The sequence below is a fragment of the Herpailurus yagouaroundi genome, unplaced genomic scaffold (genome assembly GCF_014898765.1).
Source record: "Herpailurus yagouaroundi ecotype Mexico unplaced genomic scaffold, PumYag 160, whole genome shotgun sequence".
Taxonomy (NCBI): domain Eukaryota; kingdom Metazoa; phylum Chordata; class Mammalia; order Carnivora; family Felidae; genus Herpailurus; species Herpailurus yagouaroundi.
Genome location: NW_024412401.1, coordinates 5,839,652 through 5,863,259, shown reverse-complemented (window position 1 = coordinate 5,863,259; position 23,608 = coordinate 5,839,652). Strand labels below are relative to the sequence as shown.

Genomic DNA, 23,608 nt, shown 5'->3' with positions numbered 1-23,608 from the left:
ACACACACACACACACACACACACACACACACACACACACACACACACAGTTAAACCAGCATTTCATCCTTTAAAGAAAACCACCAAAGAGGGAAACGTGAACCATTAATTGTACCTGACCACTTCATAAAAAGAAGTAGGCTGTTTCTCTAAGTCTAAAAATATCCTCTGAACATTAAACCCTGTGTTTTTCTACCTTTCACCCATTTTTCTCAATGTCCTTTGGTAACAGATTGACTCAGATTAAATAATGTGATATCACATGAGCTTACAACAAAAGGAAACAAACCTGTGCATGACAGGCACACCCAGCCCCAATCCCAACAGGGCCTGTGCTATCTGCTGAAGATGCCAAGTGCGATAAAGCTGGAGAAACAACATGCACATGGCATTGAAGGAAAAGCTTGGGTGGAACGTGTATACAGTGATTTAAGATGCTGAGGGAAACCTTGATCAATGGGGGAAAAATCATAATGGTTATCACAGAGCTAATGAAAAATAAAAATGTGCAGAAAAAAATTATAGAAAAAACACAAGAAATATAGAAATATCTATTGCCACTCCAACAATGTACTAAAATCTCCGTATCACAAACCCTGACCCCTAAATTTACATGGCATTTTTCAACTGCATAGACAATGTATTCCTTTCTTTCTTCCCTCTGCTCTGCCTTCCAATAATCCCTCACCTAGGACAATGGGTAAACAGAATTTTTTAAATCTCCAGTGTGTCCCCACATTGGGGAATATCATAAAACCTATCTTTAAAGTCCATTCTCCACAAAATCCAAAATAGTGGTATGTACTCATTGAACCAGCTAGAGTGCTGAATATCAAATGCTGCTTGTCATTGCAAAACCAGCATACCCCTGGTAACTAAAAATGGATACAACAGGATAGAAATAGCATTCTATAGATATATCATTAGCAAAATTATGCAGCCAGATTATCCCTGTCTACAGTATGTATAGGGTTGCTACATAATTAATACTTTATTAAACTCTTCTCTGAAGATGTGACTGAGAAAAGATCAGAATCTGAACCAGCTGTGCTGTTTAATATTATCTCTCAGGAGAGAGGGGTGGGGGGAGGGAGGGCGGGAAAGGGAAAGAATAGGTGATTTATTTGAAATTCTCCCTTCAATGTTACACTCCTATGTTTGACATGGATGTTTTGTTTTGTTTTTTCCCTCCTTTTACTTAGTTACTCTGTCTTGTAAGGCTAAAGAACATAGGACATTTAATTAAAAACAGAAGAAGACTTTAGGAACAGTGATGCTTAAAAGGCTGTTTCTATTAAACATTGATCCAGTTCATCCAGGAAGGCTTTGTGCTGTAGAATAAACTCCAGTATTCATGCAACTTTAATGAAAATGTTTCTGAACCCCATTTCCTTCTTTGTGTTTGACCTTCTGTTCAGTACCCTGAATATTTCAAACATCTCTAACACCGTGGCTAGGAAGGCCAAATATGGGAATAGCATTTACAGGAGCCAAAAATAAGTGTTACAAGAATTTAAAAACTTAAAAAGGGATAAGACAATGTCTCACGTTTTTATTTCATAAGCTAGAAGACTGTTCAAATAAGAAAAATAAAGAAAAAGATACAGTCTTAGATATCTATTCTCATATCCTGAGTAGTTTTCTTATTGTCAAAAAATATATGCTGACTGTATTTTTTTAAAGAAACAACATCCAAGAACTTTAAGAAAAAGAAAGCTTTCAAAAACCCACATCTAGAGATAATAAATAACATTGTGAATCTTGTTCCAAACCTCATCCAGCCTCATGTTCAGAAACAGGTGGTGTCCACAATTTCACATACAGGTCCATGCTACACACACCCCCAAGGAGATCAAGGCAAGGGGTCCATGTGAACAGATGTAGATTCCATTCTTGGTAACAGCCACATAGAACTCCATTCCACGATTGCACCAGTATTTCACCACCATTAACACAGCGATGAATTTTGAACATATGTCTTTGCACACGTCTCCAATTTTCGTACTTGCGATAAACTACAAGTGCCTTAATCAAAGTGAATCTTTATCTTGACACACATTGCTTAACTGCCTTCCAGAAAGGAAGAATCTGCAGGACATGAGAATAATCCCTGGCACCACACATTGCCAAAGCTGGATTTTGTCTCTTATTTTTCAGTTGTGCACTGCCTATCATAATCCCATTAGTCATTTCAATCATATTTAGAATGCTTTTGCTACTCAGTTCTTCACTTTTATGTAGCAAAAATCACCCACTTTATTCTGCAGTCTGTGCACCTTATCTATCATGTTCAGAAAGGGTTTTTCCACCTTCCAGATTTTCCTCTTACTACTTTACATTCTTTCACCTTTATCCATTTCCAACCATCTGAAATTTATTTGGGTATAAAGTGTGATAAAAGGATTGTTTCATTTTATTTTAAAAATGGATAACTGGGGCGCCTGGGTGGCGCAGTCAGTTAAGCGTCCGACTTCAGCCAGGTCACGATCTCGCGGTCCGTGAGTTCGAGCCCCGCGTCGGGCTCTGGGCTGATGGCTCAGAGCCTGGAGCCTGTTTCCGATTCTGTGTCTCCCTCTCTCTCTGCTCCTCCCCCGTTCATGCTCTGTCTCTCTCTGTCCCAAAAATAAATAAATTTTAAAAAAAAATGGATAACTATCCATCCTTTACTGAATAATCCCATCTTTTTCCCACTGACTGAAATGTTGCCTTTAATCATACACCAAATTACCACAACATGCCTGTATTATTTATTAGATCTTCTATTGGCGGAATAAGTGAATTACTAAGGGACATATTTAAAATCTATTTCAGCATTCTAAGGATGGACTGCTGTCAAATTCTGCCTCCACCCTTAAGTAATGGCTGCGTAACTTTGGATAAGGCACTTACCCTCTCAGTGTCTTAGCTTCCTAGTCAGTAAAATGGGTATAACAGTACCTACACCACAGGATTTTTATGGGGTTAAGCTAATGCTACATGCTATATACATCTTACTTATCCTTATCATCATCCCCAAAAGTCAGCAATGAGAAAGTTGATCCTTGCCTTCAGGAATTTAAAGACCAGTGAAGGAGAGAGACATTTATTCAAGTGGCCATAAAATTAATGCACAAAAACAAACCACAGAAAATAGATTAAGGGGAACCTCATCCAATCTAGCAGATCAGAGTAGGGGCTTCCAAAAAGCAACATTTGTGAATTAAAGGCTAAAGGAAGAGGAGTGAACTAGCCCCAGGGTACCAGGAGGGTGGGCATTCCATCTGGCCACACGGGGCTGAGCACAGAACCCCACGTCTGCCTCTGATGAGCAGGCTCCTGCATGCTGTGCCCCGAGCTGACAACGTCATAAAACGTCAGTTTGTTCTTTCAACTTCTCAGTTTAAATTCACATCCTCAGAGAGACACTCCATGACCACCCACTTTGAAAAGGCCAGAGATATGGTCTTTGATAAAAGAAAAAAAAGATGATAATCCTATCACACAATCTTTTCATTCAAAAGAAACTATTCCAGCAGATGTTCCAAGATCCTAGCTTCAGTAAAACACAAGAAGGAGTTCTTTATCTTCAAGACTATCCTCTCTGAAATAAAACATGCAAGTGTCTGAAAAGCCATCAAATGCTCTTTTTAATGTGCAAATAACAGTACTTTTCTCACATCTGGAATGATCTCTGCTGGTAAGAACTTCCCAGATTGTACCTAATAAACAACGCTTAACCTTTCTATATGCTGAAGAGGATATGGTCTGTCTCCACAGCACAGTGTCAGACATGACCACATTACTTCTTTGTTGCACTGGTTATAGTGTCTAATTACATATTTGCATGATTATTGGTCTACCTCCTGCACTACACTGCCAGTTCTATGAGGGCAGGGAATGAGGACTTTCTTCACCTCTATACTCTCAGAACTTAGCACAGAGCCAGGCAGGTAACTGATGTAATGCCTACTGTTTGTAAGACAGATGGATGACCAGAGCACAGTGTGAGGGGAAAGCTGGCACTACACCAGGGTGGAGAGGCAAGGGCCAGATCAGGTAGGCCCTTGCAGCTCACTATCCAGGACCTTGGTCTTTGCAACTAAAAGCCACTGAAAAGTCCCAATACACAGAAGCAGCAAGGGCATATTCAGGTTCTGAAAAGATCACTCTGGCTAAAATGTGATCTCAATGGAGGCAGGAGGGACTGCTGGGAGACACAGATGGTCAGAAGTTGGACTAAGATGGGTGGTGGTGGTGGTGGTGGTGGTGGTGGTGAGCCAGAGACTGTTTGAGCAACTCCCACAGCATTTCAAGAATGGACATGACAAGTGCCAACATTTCAGGAGGATAGATTTGGCCTCAGAAAATTCTACACAACTCATAACCTCAATATAAAATGTGAGACTGCACAGTATAGAATAAGTCACTATCATCAGGGAACCTACAAAATCAAAAATGAAAGTATAAACTGGAATAAAGTCTACTCCCCACAGAGGAGGCCCAGTTCTGAGCAATCTCACTCATCCAGGGGACATATCAAAACCACAAGGCACAATGGCTGAAGGCCTTTGCATTGACCTATTTGTAACTCAATAGCATCACTGTTAATTACTCTTTAAAAAATAAATAAGTAGGGGCACCTGAGTGGCTCAGTCAGTTATGCTGCAGACTCTTGATTTCAGCTTTCAGCTCAGGTCATGATCTCACAGTTTGTGAGACTGACCCCCCCCCCCCCACAGGCCTCCATGCTGACAGTGCAAGGAGCCTGCTTCTGATTCTCTCTCTCCCTCTCTCTCGGCCTTCCCCCTGCTTACACTTACTCTCTCTCAAAATAAACTTCAAAAAAAATTCTTAAAAAATAAGTAAATAAATAATATATTGTAAAGCTTTTTTCTCCACAAGATTACCAAAAATAACCTCTGAATAAATAGTTACTCCTCAATCTTCATAACATCCTGAACAACCTACTATTGCATATCTTACAGTTCTTTCTAGTGTGAGGTGGCAATGAGGTTCTGTATTTGTAAATGGCTTTTTAGGCAGGAGCAGGCCATCCATAGCAGTTGCTACTTGCAGCAGTTGGGGAATGCGGTCTAACACCCCTACTATGCTTTTGCACTGCTTCTCCCCCTCTTGTCCCTCACAGCTGTCATGAGCGTGTCTGGCACTTCTAGAAGTAGCTTAGGCACAAAGAGCCTCGAGTTCCATCATTTCTGCAGAAACTTCACTCAAGTTACTCAGCCTCGTTTTTCCACATGTTAAGTTGTTCAGCATCAATATGCCTTCTCCCTAGAGAGAAGTTAAGGCACTAAAATAAGCACATACATACTATAAAATGCTAAGGTGTCACTCCACATTCATCAACAAAGAGGGAAAAGTTAGTGAGTTTCCAGATTGAGATGAATTTAGTGAAGCAATTATATAAGGAGTTACTACTTAAAGAGTCAAATCATTATTTTTCCAAAGAAGACATACAGATGGCCAACAGATACATGAAAAGATGTTCAACATTATGAGGGAACTGCAAACTAAAACCATAATGAGATATCACCTCTCAATTGTTAAAATGGCTATTATCAAACAAGACAAGATAAATGCTGGCAAGGCTGTGGAGAAAAAGGAACCCTCATGCTCTGTTGGTGGGAATGCAAACTGGTACAGCCACTTTGGAAAACAATATGGAGTTTCCTCAAAAAAGTAAAACTGCCATATAATTAAGTAATTCTACTTCTGGGTAGTCATACAAAAAACAAAACAAAACAAAACACGAAAACTCTACCTCGAAAAGGTATATGCACCCCCATGTTCATTGCACCATTATTTAATACAGTCAAGGTATGGAAATAACCTAAGTGTCCACAAATGGATAAAGAAAATGTAGCATACACACACACACAATATTATTCAGCCACAAAAAAGAATGAAATTTTGCCATTTGCAACAACATGGACAGACTCTGAGAGCATTACCCTAAATGAAGTAAGTCAGAGAAAGACAAATACCATATTATTCACTTACATGTGGAATCTAAAACAAAACCAAAAAACCAAGCCCACAGATACAAAGAACAGACTGGCAGTTGTCAGAGGTGGGAGGTGGGCAAAACAGGTAAAGGGAGTCAAAAGGTACAAACTCCCCAGTTATAAAACAAATAGGTCATAGGGACGTAATATACAACATTAATATTATTATTATATTACCTCAATACATTAATATATTAACAATGTACTATAGTTAATTTTTTAAAGAGTTTGACAGGAGAAATTATTGAAAAGACCTTAACACTTCTTTCAAAATAGAAGTGATGCCTCCACTTAGAGAAACACATATCAAAATCAAACTTTAAGAACTTTTAAAGGAAAACTATTATTTATCTGATGTACAAGTAATTTGTAACAAATCTTTTTTTAAGTTTTTTTTTTTTTTTTTAAGATGGATGAAGAGGGAAAAAGAAAAGTCATGGGGTGGGGGCCGCTAGGCAGGAGGATGTATTAATCAATTAAGTTTGGGAAACTACATAACCATACCCTGCTTCAAGAATTCTGAACATTTTACAGTAGCCTCTTGAAAATCCTGCAGTGCAGAAACATGCTTACTTTGATACAGTATTTCTCCAACTTACATGGTCTTGGTATGAATCTCTCCCCCATGTTCTACTATTTAATAGAGGACTCCAGATAGCAGTTCCTAAAGCTGAGGAGTTGTTTGGGGTTTTTATTGGTTTTGTTTTGTTTCATAATGTGTATGGGCCTTCTCAAATCTAATTCAGAATCTCAAGTGGTGGGAACCCAGTGAGATGTACTACTAGCTTTGGGAAACACTTCAGTGGTTTTCAATGACTTTCAGAGATGCTAGGCTGGGGTCAGAATCACGAATAAATGAAGGAGAAGGCAATGGTTGAGCATCTTCAAAATTATGATGTAAGCAAAAGTGAAGTCATTTAATCTACAGAAATAGGTACACACCCTTTTCCAGCCCAAAGATGCTCTAAAAATCAGGACTTTATGGTTCCAACAGTCTACTTAGGAACCAGAGGAGACTATGCACTGATACAAATAAGAATCTATCTTGCATAAACAAATAATTTATTAAGTAGCTTATTAAAGCATATTTTAATAACCTGCATTTAAAAACTTACAAATCAGACTCACACCTCACCTTCCACCAGTAATGCCCAATTATGAGACAAGTGTCCTGCAAAACTCTTCCACTTTTAAGAGAAGCTGCTATGGAGTGCCTGGGTGGCTCAGATGGTTGAGCATCCCACTCCTGATTTCAGCTCAGGTCCTGATCTCATTGGTTCGTAGGATTAAGCCCCACATCAGGCCTGTGATGACAGTGAGAAGCCTGCTTAGGATTCTGTCTCCTTTCCTTTCTGCCCCTCCTCCTCTAAATAAATGAACACAGAGAGAGAGAGAGAGAGAGAGAGAGGGACACCAAAGAACACAGTACAGAATGTATAGATAATGAAGTTCCATTATATTACATACATCTTAACTCAAAAATCGTTATTATATAGTGTTTATTAATGTTGAAATCTATGAACAATTAAGAGGACCAAAACCTAAAGTTTTGAAGAAAATAAAAGCATCGGTTTAGTACACACTTCCATCAGATCACTAGGCCAGAAGACAAATTTCTTGAGACAGTCTTCAACTCTGTTTCTCAACTTACAAGTTAATGTTGCCTCCAGAAATTTGAAGAGATTTTGCAGAGACTGGAAAAACAAGCTTTACTCCAGAAATGACTTCACAGACTATTTGTCTCAGTGCTTGAAGCACTTTTCATTGAAGCCATTAAAGAGTGCCAGGTCCCAGAGAAAGCCAAACCATCCATAAAGGCACACTTGTGCCCAACCAGCAGCCACCCTCAGTGCTCCTGTTGATCTTGCCAGATATGTCCTCTCTGGGAGGAAGCTCAAAGTCACCTGCCCATCTCATTACTGAGACTGTTTCATGGTCATGGTCCTTCCATTCTGTTCTATTTTGGGGTGGAAACAAGGAGGTAATACTTTTCCATTCATGGCTTCCTAAACTTCACATTTTCTGTCCTCAAAAAAAAAGCCCAGCAGAGACTATTAACAGAATTCTGCATCCAAGTTCAAAGAGTATCACTTAGAATATCTCCTATCCTCTTATTGTGTCTCCGTACCACCTCATTCTTCTTTGCTGAGATGGCATTGTCTACAGATCTTTTGCTGAGAAGCTAAAAACTGACAGGAGATTCCTAGTATAAGGGCTGGAGGATGAGACTGAACATCTTGCACCATATTACTTAGAACATCTTGCCGAAATATTCTTCTACACTACACATGTCCTAGCTGTCCTCCTTCCTCTATGCAAAACACAGTCAAAGCCATGGCACACTCTTTCTAAGGATAAGACTAGGGCTCTGGGGGAAAATAAATCTTTATTTAAAAGAAATGCTAGCAGAAGTCATTAGCAATATTCTCACTTACAAGGTTCCTATACTTCTTAGAGATATAGGAAAAGCAGCCATGCATTCAGAAGAAACCCAGGCAGCACAATTTAATTCAGGGCTCTATGGAGAGCGAGACAGGCATTCAAATACTCTTAAACTAAATGTCTAATGGAGCAAACACACATTGGTTTATAGCTCTAGAACTTGGCTGGAAACTGGGTTTACTCCCAATCTCACTGATCTCTTAAAGATTCTTCTTTTTCTGGGGCACCTGGGTGGCTCAGTTGGTTAAGTGTCCAACTTCGGCTCAGGTCATGATCTCAGTTTGTGAATTCAAGCCCCTCATCAGGCTCTCTGCTGTCAACATGGAGCCTGCTTCGGATTCTCTGTCCCCCTCTCTCTCTGCCCCTCCCCTGCTCAGGCTCTCTGTCTCAAAAATAAAACATTTAAAAATTTTTTAATTAAAAAAAGTTTCCTGTTTTTCATATTTCCCATTTAACCTGAGGAAGTGAAGATAAGAACAAGATGATAGAATATAAAGAAAATTTAGTGATAAATATAACTTAAAAACATGAATGAAATGTGGAAACAAATCTTATAGCAATATTACCTGGCATGTAAGTTCTCAGCTTATTTTAGCTACTATTATAGTCCTTCTTTTCCAATATTAGGCCTATTACAACTGTGTTTTGTGGCCTGCTTCTTTCATTTAGCAGTAATCATGAACATTTCCCTACACCAATAAATACGGTCCCATGGATAAAATGGCTATAGATACTCCGTAATATAGACATACCAAGATTTACTTTCCATCTCCTATCACTTGACATTTACACTGCTTCCAATTTTTCACTACAGTAACTACCAAACTGAACAACTGTGCACCAAGTTTTGCAAGCTTAAACATTTATTTGGTGGATAGATTCCTGAAAACAGAATTACAAAGAAGAGACCTACTGATCACCTAAAGTGTTACAACAGTTTACACTCCCACCAGCAAATGAGAACACACATTCTTATACCCTGGCTAACTCGGAAAGTTATCCTTTTAATCTATGCCAATATAAACAATGAAAAATGTCATAAGTTGCTATTTGATTTCCATGATTTTTGTATGTGTATCCTGGTCACTTGTAGTTATTTCATACATTGTCTTTCCATATTCTTTGTTTTTTTTTTTTTTTTACATTTATTTATTTTTGAGAGGCAGAGAGAGACAGAGTATGAGTGGGGGAGGGGCAGATAGAGAAGACAGAATCCAAAGCAGCCTCCAGGCTCTGAGCAAGCTGTCAGCACAGAGCCCAACATAGGGCTCGAACCCATGAACCATGAGATCGTGACCTGAGCCGAAGTCAGACGCTTAACCGACTGAGCCACCCAGATGCCCCTCCGTATTTTTTTCTATTTTTTCTACTAAAGTGTTCATCTTTATCTCACTGCTTAATCATAGCTTTTAGATATTTCTTAGTTTGACATTTAAGACTGGAATAGGACTCATAGTTAAGAATAACTTGGCATTTACTGGTTCTGAAACCAGCTAGCCTGGATTAAATCCTGGCTCTGCCACTGAAGTTTCATGACCTTGGTCAACTTAACCTCTCTGAGCTTCAGTTTCTTCATCTCTAAAATGGGTCTAATAATGTAGCAACCTCTAGGGCTGTTATATGTAAGTAGTTAATGAGCTAAAATAGTACCTAGCCATGTTAGCCATGTTTGCAGTTAGGAAAGTTTATTTTAAACCTACAATTTTATGAGGTCATGTTTGTTTTTTTAATTTTTTTTATGTTTATTTATTTTGGGAGGGGAGAGAGAGAGAGAGAGAGAGAGCATAAGCAGGGAAGGGGCAGAGAGAGAGGGAGACACAGAATCCGAAGCAGCCTCCAGGCTCTGAGCTGTCAGCACAGAGGGTGACATGGGACTCAAACTCACAAACCATGAGATCATGACCTGAGCCGAAGTTGGACGCTTAACTGACTGAGCCACTCAGGCGCTCTATGAGGTCATGTTTTAATTTAACTTTTAAATTAACTCTTAAAAATATGTGATGCAGGGGCACCTTGGTGGCTCAGTTGGTTAAGTATCTGACTTCAGTTCAGGTCATGCATGATCTCATGGTTAGTGGGTTCAAGCCCCACATTAAGCTCTGTGTTGACAGCTCAGAGCCTGGAGCCTGCTTCAGATTCTGTGTTTCCTTCTCTCTCTGCCCCTCTCCCTCTTTGTGTGTGCGTGCGCTCTCTCTCAGAATGAATAAAAAATAAATAAATAAATAAATAAATAAATAAATAAATAAATAAATAAATCTTAAGAAAATACATGTATTTTTATGCAGAAATAAACAGATTCAAAATATATACATTAGATAACTCCTTTTAAATATATATAAATACGGATACATAGAAAACAAGTATCAGTTGAATGCTCACTATGGGACAGGCATTGGGGACACAATGAAGGACAGAAAACACAAGGTCCCCTTCTTTATTTCCACCCTGGGGGATACCAACAAAGAAACAATAGGAGCCTACAGTGCAATGGGCCAAGTGCTACACTTAAAAGAAGTGTAATGGGCAATTTTCATTGCACATGGAAGGGCATTTAACCCACATCAAATGAGGCAAAGATAAATCTCTCTGAGAAAATATCAAGCTGAGACCTTCAAGAGGAGTAGTGATTAGTCAAGCATAAAATGGAAAAAAGGGAAGGGAGATTTCTACAAAGAGTCAGTATGGTTCAAAGGCTCAAAGGCAAGTAAGTTTGTGTGGAATAAAGCTGTAAAAGCTAAGCACACACAGAAAGAGCTGTGAACAATGAGACTGGATTGGTAAACAGGGGCCAGATCACACTCCAAATCCTTAATGGGCCTTATAAGGGCTTTATGCCAGGAACCAAAAGGAGCCACTGAAGAATTTTAAGCAGAGGAGCAACATTAGATTTGTTCTTTAGAAAGATCACTCGGGCTACACTTAGATAATGAATCAGAGGAGAACAAGACCAGCATAAAATAACAGAACCTAAACTCATGCCCAAGACCATATTACCACCTCTGCAGAACTTAGCAATTGCTAGGAGTAGCAATCAAGTGACTAGTGACTTGGTTGAGGTCTTACCAGTCCTCAGAATGGGAAAACTATACAGAGATCTGAAATTTCTGAGCCTCTAAGCCTGGGATCCTGACAACCATGTTCTACATAGCTTAATGATGCATGGCCTTTCACCATTTTCTAAAATGATTTCAAGAACTTCTCTCAAAGTACACCTCTGCCTCCCTTCTGAACATTATACACAGAACACATGACTCCGTGCTGCCCTAAGCAAATGACCTTCCCTTTTATGATACATAATTAAATACCCGGTCATGGGCAGAAAATTCCTTGATATGCCAAAAATGGCCAGCCATTTATATAATGGTCAAATTGTGGGAGGGAGCATGTTTGAATACAGTTGGTACAGACTTGTGACCTTAATAACACTGATTCCCTCGATGAGGAGAACATTGACTTTATTCTTCTTTCAATCATTCTGATTTAGTAAGGGACAACATCCCAGTGTACTATTGTTAGGATATGTGCTGCTTACCTTATAGGTTAATCTCCTTTTTTTTTTTAATTTTTTTTTCAACGTTTTTATTTATTTTTGGGACAGAGAGAGACAGAGCATGAACGGGGGAGGGGCAGAGAGGGAGACACAGAATCGGAAACAGGCTCCAGGCTCCGAGCCATCAGCCCAGGGCCCAACGCGGGGCTCGAACTCACAGACCGCGAGATCGTGACCTGGCTGAAGCCGGATGCTTAACCGACTGCGCCACCGAGGCGCCCCGGTTAATCTCCTTTTTTAACAAAAGCAGAATAAACTTCAAGCTCACAGATTTACTCCACAAGAGTAAACATTTCTGTATGATAATTCTTATACTTTTATTTATGAAGAATGATAGTGGCTTTTCCATTTATGAAAATAACACAATGATTCATTTTTAAAGTTGAGTCAGTAACGTAGAGATGACACAGATGCCTAAAAGCTCATGAGGATAAAACTCAGTAACAAATCTGGGGGACAAATTACTCCACCATAACCATATGGAGCCTACTGAAGTTGACTGCCTAAATTCACTTTACTCTTTCATGGCAACTAGCAGACACAATGACATCAGACACCAAGAATTTAGATGTTATAAAAGGCAAACCAACACATATCACATGATATCAGCAAAATTCATTGCCTCAAAAAAGTCGAGTCATAATCATCAAATTCAGACAAGTGCACTCATGGAGAGATTGTATGATAAGCTTTCTGGTTAAGATACATCCTTCATTTAAGGTTTATGGTAAAAATGAGTCAAAAGTCTTTAAATGTGTACATCTGAGATACAGAAAGCTCAAAGAGCTTGTAAAGAAATGAATAAAATAAATCCACATTGGTCGAGTATTTTGTGATCATTTAAATTTTACAAATAAGGACAAGCTTCCCCAGCTTCTGTTGGAGCTAGGAAAAAGGAGGTTTCCACATCTACATGAAGAAATTTAGAGAAGATATAAATGATAAGCACTGCAAGTATCTTTCTGAAAAATATGGACTGGGTTTATGGTGAAGGTAATGACTAAAAAAAGTGAAAAATGGAAATTTTGGATTTGTGAGTTTCAAAGGAACCAAAGATGCATAGAGAGTAGATGACATAAACAGGAAAGGGCTTAATGGCAAACAATTGTTTGTTAAACTTAATTTAAAGGGGAAAAGAGACACAACTGAGGTGCAAGGCTGAACATAAGAAGCAGAACCTAATCTATAGATAATAGGATTATCACCTTCCATGAGTAAAATCTTGATGGTGGTATTAATGAGGAACATTTCCAGAAAGTACTTCCATTAGTCAGTCTACAACATGATGGAGGATAGCCACTAGCCACAACTAGCAAAGGGTTTGGGTTTGTAGGTCTTGCCTAGAAGTAGCCACTTAAGCAATTTAATAAATAATATAAATATGTCCAGCAACACACCATATGCAACATTCACTCAACCTAAAGAAGCACACCAGGGTCACTTCAGTAAGCAGTAAATGCTTATTGAATGCTTACAGAACATTAGGGTGAAAGCTGTACCTGCTCTGTAATCAATTCCAACTGGATGCTTCACCATCCGGTTACTTCAGCCCTCTGACATGGACCACACCTGACTATTCTCTCCTCAGCCAAGCTGCCCAACTGACACCACACCCATATAGGACATCTCAGGTGTCGGACCTCATCCTTTCCAACAAATGTCTGGCACTGTCCACCAGCTGCAATTAGAAAATCATTCAGGGCTATGGATCTGCAAATCATGTCAAAGAGCATGAAACTAACATAACACAGACAAACAACACCAAATGTGCCACGTGCACCTGAAGTCCTCAGTAACTTGATGAACAACTTCAAATTACCATGGAGCTCTTTGATGTGCCCACACTAAATAAGGGCATTTCAGTGTGTCTGTGTTGGCACAGGCCTTCCACAAACACAGGAACAGATGCAGGGGGAACAGTCAACCACTTTGCTCTCACTAGTAAAAATCCCTGATGCTTTGATAGAGACTTAGAATTCAAAAGGCTCCTCAATGTTCTACAGTCTCTCCATTCCAAGGTCAATGAAGCGGTCACTGTACTAGCAGCCTACCAAGCTAAGATTCCTCAGGAAGTAGTTAACAGCCTCACCTTTTACAACTGATCAGGAACCACAAAAGGAAACGTGTGTTTCACTAGGAAAAAATATCTAAATGTCAAAAAACCTAAACATTATAGGGGGAAACATCTGTAAAATATAAGATGTATTTAAAAATATAGAGAACATTGAGCCTTATAAGAAAAATTGATTCAACAAATTGTATATGTATGTATATATTTACATACACACACACACTCAGAAGCACACATATAAATGAATGTATTATAGGCACAACAGACAGCAAAGACTTCTAGCTTTTTACCGTCACTCACTTCTATACTCTGGGTACACTGCTTGACTACACTTTCCAACCTCCCCCCTTCTTCCCTTGCACTTAGGTATTCCACAGTTTGGCTATGTTACAAGTTCCAGCCAACTGAACATAAAAAGAAGTGACTATTTTTTCTATGAACTTTCTGTTGTTGCTTAACAAATTATCATAAACTTAGCAACTTAAAAACTATATCCATTTATTAGCTCACAGTTCTACAGGCTGAAAGTCTGGGCCAGCTACACTGGGTTCTCCACTCAGTCTCACAAGGTCAAAATCAAGATGACAGCTAGACCAGGCTCCTATCTGCAGACTCTGGGGAAGAATTCCCTTCCATTCAGGTTGTTGGCAAAGTCCTGCTCTTTAAAACTGTGGGTCTGATGTCCCTGTTTCCTTGCTGGCTACCATCTAAAAACTGCTCCCTACTCCTAGAGCTGAGTACATTCCCTCTCACATGGCCCCTCCATCTATAACAGCAACAAGTCCGGTCCTTCTCATGCTTCCAATCTTTCTGACTTCCCCTTTCACTACCAACCAGAGAAAATGCTCTGCTTTTAAATGGGTTTGTATGATTAGATTAACCCCAAACATAAAATCTCCCCTTTCCCATATAGAGTAGGAATTTCAGGAGGAACAACTTTTCATAGTGACAGGTTGACTCACACTCAAAGAAGAGGGGGCAATATGAGAAGGAGAGTCACTTAGAGCCTTAGCATCCTGCCTACCACATTCTTCTTCCAGGCCTGGCCCACAGAAATCTCCCATGCCTGTTCCAACATACTCTTCCCTTTGGCAATCTTGAAAACCATGTGTTGGGGCGCCTGGGTGGCTCAGTCGGTTGAGCGGCCAACTTCGGCTCAGGTCATGATCTCGCGGTCCGTGAGTTCGAGCCCCGCGTCAGGCTCTGTGCTGACAGCTCAGAGCCTGGAGCCTGTTTCAGATTCTGTGTCTCCCTCTCTCTGACCCTCCCCCATTCATGCTCTCTCTCTGTCTCAAAAATAAATAAACGTTAAAAAAAATTTTTTTTAAAAAAAGGAAAACCATGTGTTAAAGATGTAAGAACCCCCAGTCATCCTGGATCCCTGAGGCAAATAATGGGAAGTAAGAATGAAAAGAGCTATGAGCAGTAAACATCGATTAAGACTTCTTGGTTAAATCAAAGCATGAGGCTCTCTTACAAAGTTCAGGTGAACACAACCAAACCTACTGGTTGAAAATTAGGTATAAAAAACATCCATTGGATCAATGGAATCCAAAAAGATTCCACTTCAGTAACTAGCAAATGGGAAATCTCCTAAGTTTCTGAAGGAATTTTGTTGCCCAAATCAGCCATGAGCCATGAATAGTTAAAAGCCAGTAACTGCAAGGGTGCCTGAGTAGCTCAGTCCAATGGTTAATCATGGGACTCTTGATTTCAGATCAGGCCATGATCTCATGGTTTGTAGGATCAAGTCCCACGTGGAGCTTTGTGCAGACAGTCGTGAGCCTGCTTGGGATTCTCCCTCTCCCCTCCCCCTACTCACATGTGCACATGCACACTCTCTCTCAAACTTTTTTAAAGAAAACAAAAAGGCTTCTAACTGTAAAAAACAAAAAACAAAAAAACAAAAAACAAATATTAAATAAACAGGAAGCCAACGAAAGAAGCTACACAGCTCCCGAAGAGGCCACGCTCCCTGTCACCCTCTTTAGATTTTGGCCAAACAGCAGAAAGAACAAAAGAATTCTTCCCTGATTGCAGAACCAGGGTAAAACCATAGAACTTCCTCTCTATAGGGGTTGGGACCTCACAAAGCTTACCCAGAATGTGGTATCATTGTATGGACAATAATTGCCATGGCTCCCATTCTTTCTTTCTCCAAATGGGAGTGGTCACTGAGGACAGTATTTCCTGAACACGAAAAAGCATAGGCAGACTAGTCACGTGTGCCTAACAAGCATTGTACTTTGATACTGAGATATTTCTTAGCACTATGGAACTGCTCCAATTAAGATCTATGGAGAAAGTTCAGTTTGAATTATAACAAAGACACTTCTGTATCTTTCAGATACCATTATTCAGAAGAGGCCACAAAATCCTGCCTAGTGGTCCTTCAGAGACCCGAGCTTCTAAGCAAGCCTCCGAGGAGCTTGCTGGTTCTCACAAATTATAGGAAGCTTTTCCACAGTCGTCCATACCATATAGAATCTGACCTGGGGCTGGGCAGAGGGGAGTGAGAGCAAACCAACTAGAACATCATATTCAGAAGTTGCATTAAATGTAAAATCTTCATAAACAGTAAATTTACTTCACAAAGCATCAGACTCAGTCGATGATTTAGTGTCATCTGAAAATATTTTATCGATATTCTACAAAAACATTTACAGGGTCTTACAATCATGACATTACAATAGGTATAGCTGTAGCTCTCTTCTTAATCTTTATTATCTATTATAGACCACATAAATCACTTTTAAACATCTGGACTCCAAAAGGATCAGGGCAATAAAGAAAATCTAAACCAAAAAAAAAAAAAAAAAAAAAAAAAAACAGAGAAGTTGTATTGTAAAATTTTGTTTCCTGCCGCCTTAACATTCTCACATACAACGAGCTCGAGCAACCCATCCAGGTAACCAAATGCACCACTGTGATAAGGTGGTCCCCACCACAACTACATTTCTCAGCCTGCCCCTGACTATGACCTAGTAAATTCAAATGCACCAAGGAAATACCCTCTGCCTTTTCTTGTGTTCTCCACCCTGACCCTAATAAAGACCCTTACCCACTGGTCTTTGTACTCTCTCTTGGCTACCACCTGCTTGGCTGAGCCCACTCCCCTGACCCTGCTCAGATGTGGCCCCTTCAGTGTGCATTGTCTCTGTTTCCCTCAAACCTGTGAGTTTAATAAACTTTGTTTTCCTGAGCCTCTCCTGGGTCCCCTCTTGGTGCCACACTCAACTCATCATCATCACACAGAACATAACAAAGGTATAAATGATCAAATGAGGGGCGCCTGGGTGGCGCAGTCGGTTAAGCGTCCGACTTCAGCCAGGTCACGATCTCACGGTCCGTGAGTTCGAGCCCCGCGTCGGGCTCTGGGCTGATGGCTCAGAGCCTGTTTCTGATTCTGTGTCTCCCTCTCTCTCTGCCCCTCCCCCGTTCATGCTCTGTCTCTCTCTGTCCCAAAAAAATAAACGTTAAAAAAAAAAATTTAAAAAAAAATGATCAAATGAACAGAAAGGGGATAAAAAGAGAAGTCAAGAAAATCCTCTGATTTCTTACCCTCAAGATAGAATCCTGCCCATCTGGCCTTAACTTGTGAAGGAAAGCCACACCACTTTAAACCCTGGAGCTGTTCTTAAAGTCTGCCTCCCCCAATTCTCCTTATTTGAATGATTCTTGTCCTCCTCTCTCACTTCCTCAAGCTGCCCACTCTAACGAGAGCCCTAGGGTTGCATGAAGGCCTGGGAATCTGAGCAGCACAAGGGGCTTGGCAGAATGGACTCTGCTCTGCAAGCTGAAGCCCTCCCCGCTACCGGCATCATGCCCCAATATTAAGTCTCTCTCTCCCGCAATGACATTTCTCCTCAAAACAGTCGCAATGACATTTCTCCTCAAAACAGTCACCATTTCCCCCATCAAGTCTTGATGCATTTTCAAAGGTATTTATAGTTAATTTGGGAGATACATACTTCAAAATTTTCCAAGTAGACAGAAACCAAAGTTCATATAAACTCAATTTAAAACATTAAAGAATCACTGTGGGGAAAAACCTTGCAAAAAAATGTCACTGTGTCAACAACAACAACAAAAAACTTGATCAAAGAGAATCTCAGTCTCAAAGGAAATTATTTTCAGCAGCCACTTTCATTTCAAACTCCTCCACAGGTCCATTTGCCAAGTGTATCAGTAAGTCAGAGCTCATTGACAACCTACTGTTTTTTTTTTTATTTTTTGCATGGTTCCAGTTATCTTATTATGCAAGCGTGGCACTCTCACAGACATTGTCTCATTCAATTCTGACACCTTTGGAAAGGCTTTTTATATTTGATTGCCCCTACAAGTAGTTTAGAGATGGTTTCATTTTGAGCAGATATTCTAAAGCCCAGTAATAAATTGATGCAAGTGATTGTTATTGTAAGAACCACCCCATTCTCTCCTGATGACATGATCAATTTGTTATAATGCATTTTTACTTTGGGGGAAGGGAACAGGATTGGGATTAGGAATTCCTCTAAGAAGCTGATGATAAGGGGCACCTGAGCAGCTCAGTCAGCTAAGCAATCAGCTTCATCTAAGGTCATGATCTCATGGTTCTGAGTTCACACCCTGCATTGGGCTTTCTGCTGTCAGCACAGAGCCCACTTCGGATCCTCTGTCCACCCTCACGGCCCTTCCCCCCTCCTCTCTCTCTCAAAAATAAACATTAAAAAAAAAAAGCTAATGATAAAAAAAAAAAAGAAGCTGATGATGAGTGGCTGGGTCTGTTAAGCATGGAACTCTTGATCTCAGCTCAGGACTTGATCTCAGGGTCTTGAGTTCAAGCCCTCATGTTGGGCCCCATGTTGGGCTCTGCACTGAGCATGAAGCCTACTTTAAAAAAAAAAAAAAGCTAATGAAAAAGTTTATGATAGGCTAAAAACCTCTCCCTCAGAAAAATGCACATATAAAATGTGGCATATAATTTTAGAAAATAAATAGTCCTTCCAGCCTCTTATTGACCCCAGGTAAGAACCTGACAAAGAGTGCATGTATAGAAACCCTATGTGAACAAAAAAGTTATACTCGAGATTTTGAAGGCAGCAGAGATTTTACTGCTTTAAAGCAAGCATTTAAGGAACTGAGAACCTCACTCAAAGTTATAACTAATTATATATTTCATTAATTACCTTAACAAATTTGAAGTCTCACCAAATCAATAAATGCATAAAACAGATTTATGCAACATTCTCCCAAGCAAAACATCTATGTAAAATACAGCACTTTAAATATGATGAAAGCATGAATAAATTAGTTAAATGGAAAGGCATAAAATACCAATGTAATTAAAATTTTCCAGTTGATGAATCTGAGTGGGACAATAATCATGCACCAGATTATATCATAACATACAGCCTAAGCAAATATTAGTTTCTATCATTAAAAAAAAAATGTAGTCTATAGTAGGTATATATCCTAACCAAATTTATTGAAAAGAAGAAAGCAGATCTCATTCAATGCAATATAAAGGTGTTATTTATAGACTTAATTGTCTCCTTAATGCTAAATCAAATGCAATATTTAGGAGAACACTGTGGTGAATTCTGTCACGCAAATAATAGCTGTTATGGGTTATGTGCCCCCTCCAAAAACTTATGTTGAAATCCTAATCCCCAGTACCTCAGAATGTGACCTTATTTCAGAAATACAGTCACTGCAGATGTAACTACTTAAGCTAAAATGAGGTCATACTGTTGTACGGTGGGTCTCTAATTCAATATGACTGGTGTCCTTAGAGAAAGGGGAGATTTGGACACAGATAGGAAGAAAACCATGCTAACGTGAAGACAGAAATCAGGGTGATGTGCAAACAAAGCAAGAAAAGCCAAAGATTGCCAACAAACTACTAGAATCTGGGAAAGAGGCCTGAACGGACTCTTGCCTAAGGCCTTCAGAGGAATATGTCCTCACTGTCCCCTTCATCAAGACTCCAGAAGTGTGTGACAATTAATTTCTGTTGTTTAAGACACTCAGTTTGATACTTAGTTCTGCACAAATGCCAAAACAAATACAATGACCTAATAAATTTTACTCTGTAACAAACTTCCACCTGTTTCTACACAGCAAGGTACATCCACAACAAATGCTTGATAAAGTAAAAAAAAAAAAAAAAAAAAAAAAAAATTCAGTATAGAATTTATAATAACAGCATGTTAACTGGAACCAGACAGCTATTTTTACCTAATATGCTGCCAGTTTAAACCAAGTGAAAAAAATTGACATTAATCTTGCTAAAATGAAATCTCAATGAGTAAAACTCACTAGAAGTAGAAGAGATGTTCATGTGCCCTATTTTACAGTAACAAAAAGGAGTACCTTATTTTTTCTAATTGTATCATAAATTATATCTACAAGCAATAAAGTAATAAAGCATATTAAAGTAAAAATATGATCAATTTTTGCTGTTAATATATTCTCAACCTGAAAGTCTTTCCCACTCATTAAATTGTCTTTAGCAAAAGCATTTTTTCACCTCCAAATATCAGAGATATTAAAAATAACTGTAGGCAACAAGGTAGAAATAATCAGTTCTAAATCAACAGAACAGCCTTGACACTTCTATTCAGAGATTTCAAATCAGTGGGCAAACTTTAAAGGCATACTGCTTTATTAACACAAATATCCTGCACTGAAAAAGCAAAAAACTCAATTTCACAGAAACAAGAGAAACGTTTGCCTGAAGAGGGGCCCTCCACTTAAGAATACTGGCCACACATGGGTGCCTGGGTGGCTCAGTCAGCTGTGTCCAACTTCGGCTCAAGTCCTGATCATGCCCTTCCTGAGTTGTAGCCCCAGTTCAGGCCCGCTGGGCTCTGTGCTGACAGCTCAGAACCTGGAGCCTGCTTTGGATTCTGTGTCTCCCTCTCTCTCTTGCCCCTCTCCCACTCACACTCTGTCTCTCTCAAAAAAGCAAACATTTAAAAAAAAAAAAAAGGGGGAACATTGGCCATATAATCTAGCATATCTATTCTCGAAAAGCAATAATTCTAGGTGTAAAGCTTACTTTGTAGATAAGATCAGGTTCACAGAGCTGGGTATGGAAAAATGGCTTAAAAAGTACGACGTGGGGGCGCCTGGGTGGCTCAGTCGGTTAAGCGGCCGACTTCGGCTCAGGTCATGATCTCACGGTCCGTGGGTTCGAGCCCCGCGTCGGGCTCTGTGCTGACGGCTCAGAGCCTGGAGCCTGTTTCAGATTCTGTGTCTCCCTCTCTCTGACCCTCCCCCGTTCATGCTCTGTCTCTCTCTGTCTCAAAAATAAAGAAGTGTTAAAAAAATTTAAAAAAAAAAAAGTACGACGTGGCTATTTCCCCTAGTATCTTTGTCACACGCAAACACTACCACTGGCTTTACACACCCTTCAAATATACACACGTACACATGAAGAATAACCTTTGCCAGGGGCTAGGACTGTGCTCCATTAAGTTATGGATAAGATATCTTGTGTTGTCTCACCTCTAAAATGAAAGGCTTTTCAGTTAAAAAAAAAAAAAAGACTCAGTGACTCTGCATCTGAATCAGGTGTGATGAATACTACTCTTGTCACAAGCAAACCTCCTCCAACAATCTAAGAAGTTCTTTCACATCATACAATTCTAGTTTTTTATTCTGAACTTCCGTGTTACATATAACTTCAGGATTTGGCTGAAATGAAGCAATCTGATCATTTTTTTGTTAAAGTAACAAAACCAAAAAGTCTAGCTTCCGTGTCAAGTGTCTCAAGTGTCATTATTACTAATACAAAGGACAGAATCTTACACTGGTGAAATTATCTTTAATGTTAACAGCATTCATTGAACACTTATTATGTGTGTTCTAAAAACTCATCTGCACTCCCATCAATTCTAGGAAGTGGATACTTAACCCCATTTAGCAAAGACACATTCAAATGTTAAATAACTTGCTCAAGATCCCTAACAGCAGAGGAGGTGGGGGTCAAGCCTTAGCCTAATTGCCTTTTAAGGCTCCAAGATTTCCAGCAGAAGTCCTCAGAATCAAAGTGAAGAAGGGATGTGGTGTTGGTAAATCCAGTGCTGAGGTCTGCTTTACAGAAGTAACAAATAACTGAAATTAAAAAGGTTAGTGACTTCAAAGAAGTCCTGCCTAAGAATTTATGGTAGCACCTGTGCTGGTCTGTAAACCTGAAGGAACCTGAAGTATGAAGTTATTAGAAGCCCTCCATATTACACCAATAAATAGATTTACATTCTGTCAGAGATGACTCAATGATCCAATTTGAAAAGCAAAAACAATAACATTAATGGGTATTTGTACTGAAATCATCTTAGTTTTCTCAATTTTCCAAACTGACAGATAAAACTGATTCTAAAAAGGCAGGGCGCCTGGGTGGCTCAGTCAGTTAAGTGTCTCACTGCAACTCAGGTCATGATCTCCCTGTTTGTGAGTTCAAGTCCCTCATTGGGCTCTGGGCTAACAGCTCGGAGCCTGGAGCCTGCTTGGGATTCTGTGTCTCCCTCTCTCTGCCCCTCCCCCACTCCTGCTCTGACTCTCTCTCTCTCAAAAATAAATAAACATTAAGAAAATTTAAATTAAAAAAACTGATTCTACAAAGGCAAGCGGATAGTGATAGACATAGCATGTGGACGTACAGGAGAGGAACGTCGTGCTGCATCTGTCCCCCTACCTTAACCAAGATTCTATAAAGCACAACCCTCATCTCTTTTGGATGTGGTTTAAAATAGGATTGTTACTGTGGTAGCCTAGGAAAAACCTCACTACTTCTGAGAAATTATTGAGAAAGCTCAGTATTAATCAAGGCTAATCTATAAAAAAATATATTTAAGGCTAAATTATGAGAAACATTTGAAAAAACCAACAAAATCCTTAGCTAAAAATCCCTTAAACTAGAACTGTTTCAGAAGGATAAAAAAAAAAAGTAACCACCCTCATTACATAAGAAATAGGTCACATTACAAGTATTCACCTATCTTTCCCTATGTAAAATTCTTCAACAGAGCCCAAGGAGACTTAAAGTATTAGAATCTGAATTAAATAAGTTGTAATCACAGCTTATTAACCCCACAGAGAAATACGGTCACATTCAAGATGTAAAAGCTTCACTGAAAATAATACTTAGACATATATGATGATTTGGTTATGTTAAGGCTACAAAACCCATGGGAAATGTTTAAAGACACAAACTGCTGGTCAAGCCTCGGCCTCAAAGGAGTTTCACCACCGAGCTCTCCAGGGAAAAGTTAATGCATGAGCTTCCCTGAAGGAAGCCTCATCCTCCTATTGCTCTGGCGCCTGGGGACAACATGGAAGGAGAGATTCAGAAAGCACAGTGGAGGAGCGCAGACGGCGGACATCACCGCAGTCACCCCCGGTGCGGGCCACCGCTCGTGCCAGCACTTCCCGGGACAGCTGGGGGCACCAACACCGCAAGGTCACCGGGTAAGAGACGACTTTACATAATCTCCCGCCGCGCCGTTGGGGCACCTGCACGCCCGGGCGACGGTGCAGCCGCGGTCCCCTCCCAGACGC

At 39.8% G+C, this 23,608-nt stretch overlaps 1 protein-coding gene across 1 annotated transcript in view; it reads right to left on the bottom strand.

The window, feature by feature from the left end:
- SH3GL2 (SH3 domain containing GRB2 like 2, endophilin A1) overlaps positions 1–23,608 on the bottom strand; it is a 221,202-nt gene that overhangs the window by 196,910 nt on the left and 684 nt on the right. The window lies entirely within an intron of this gene.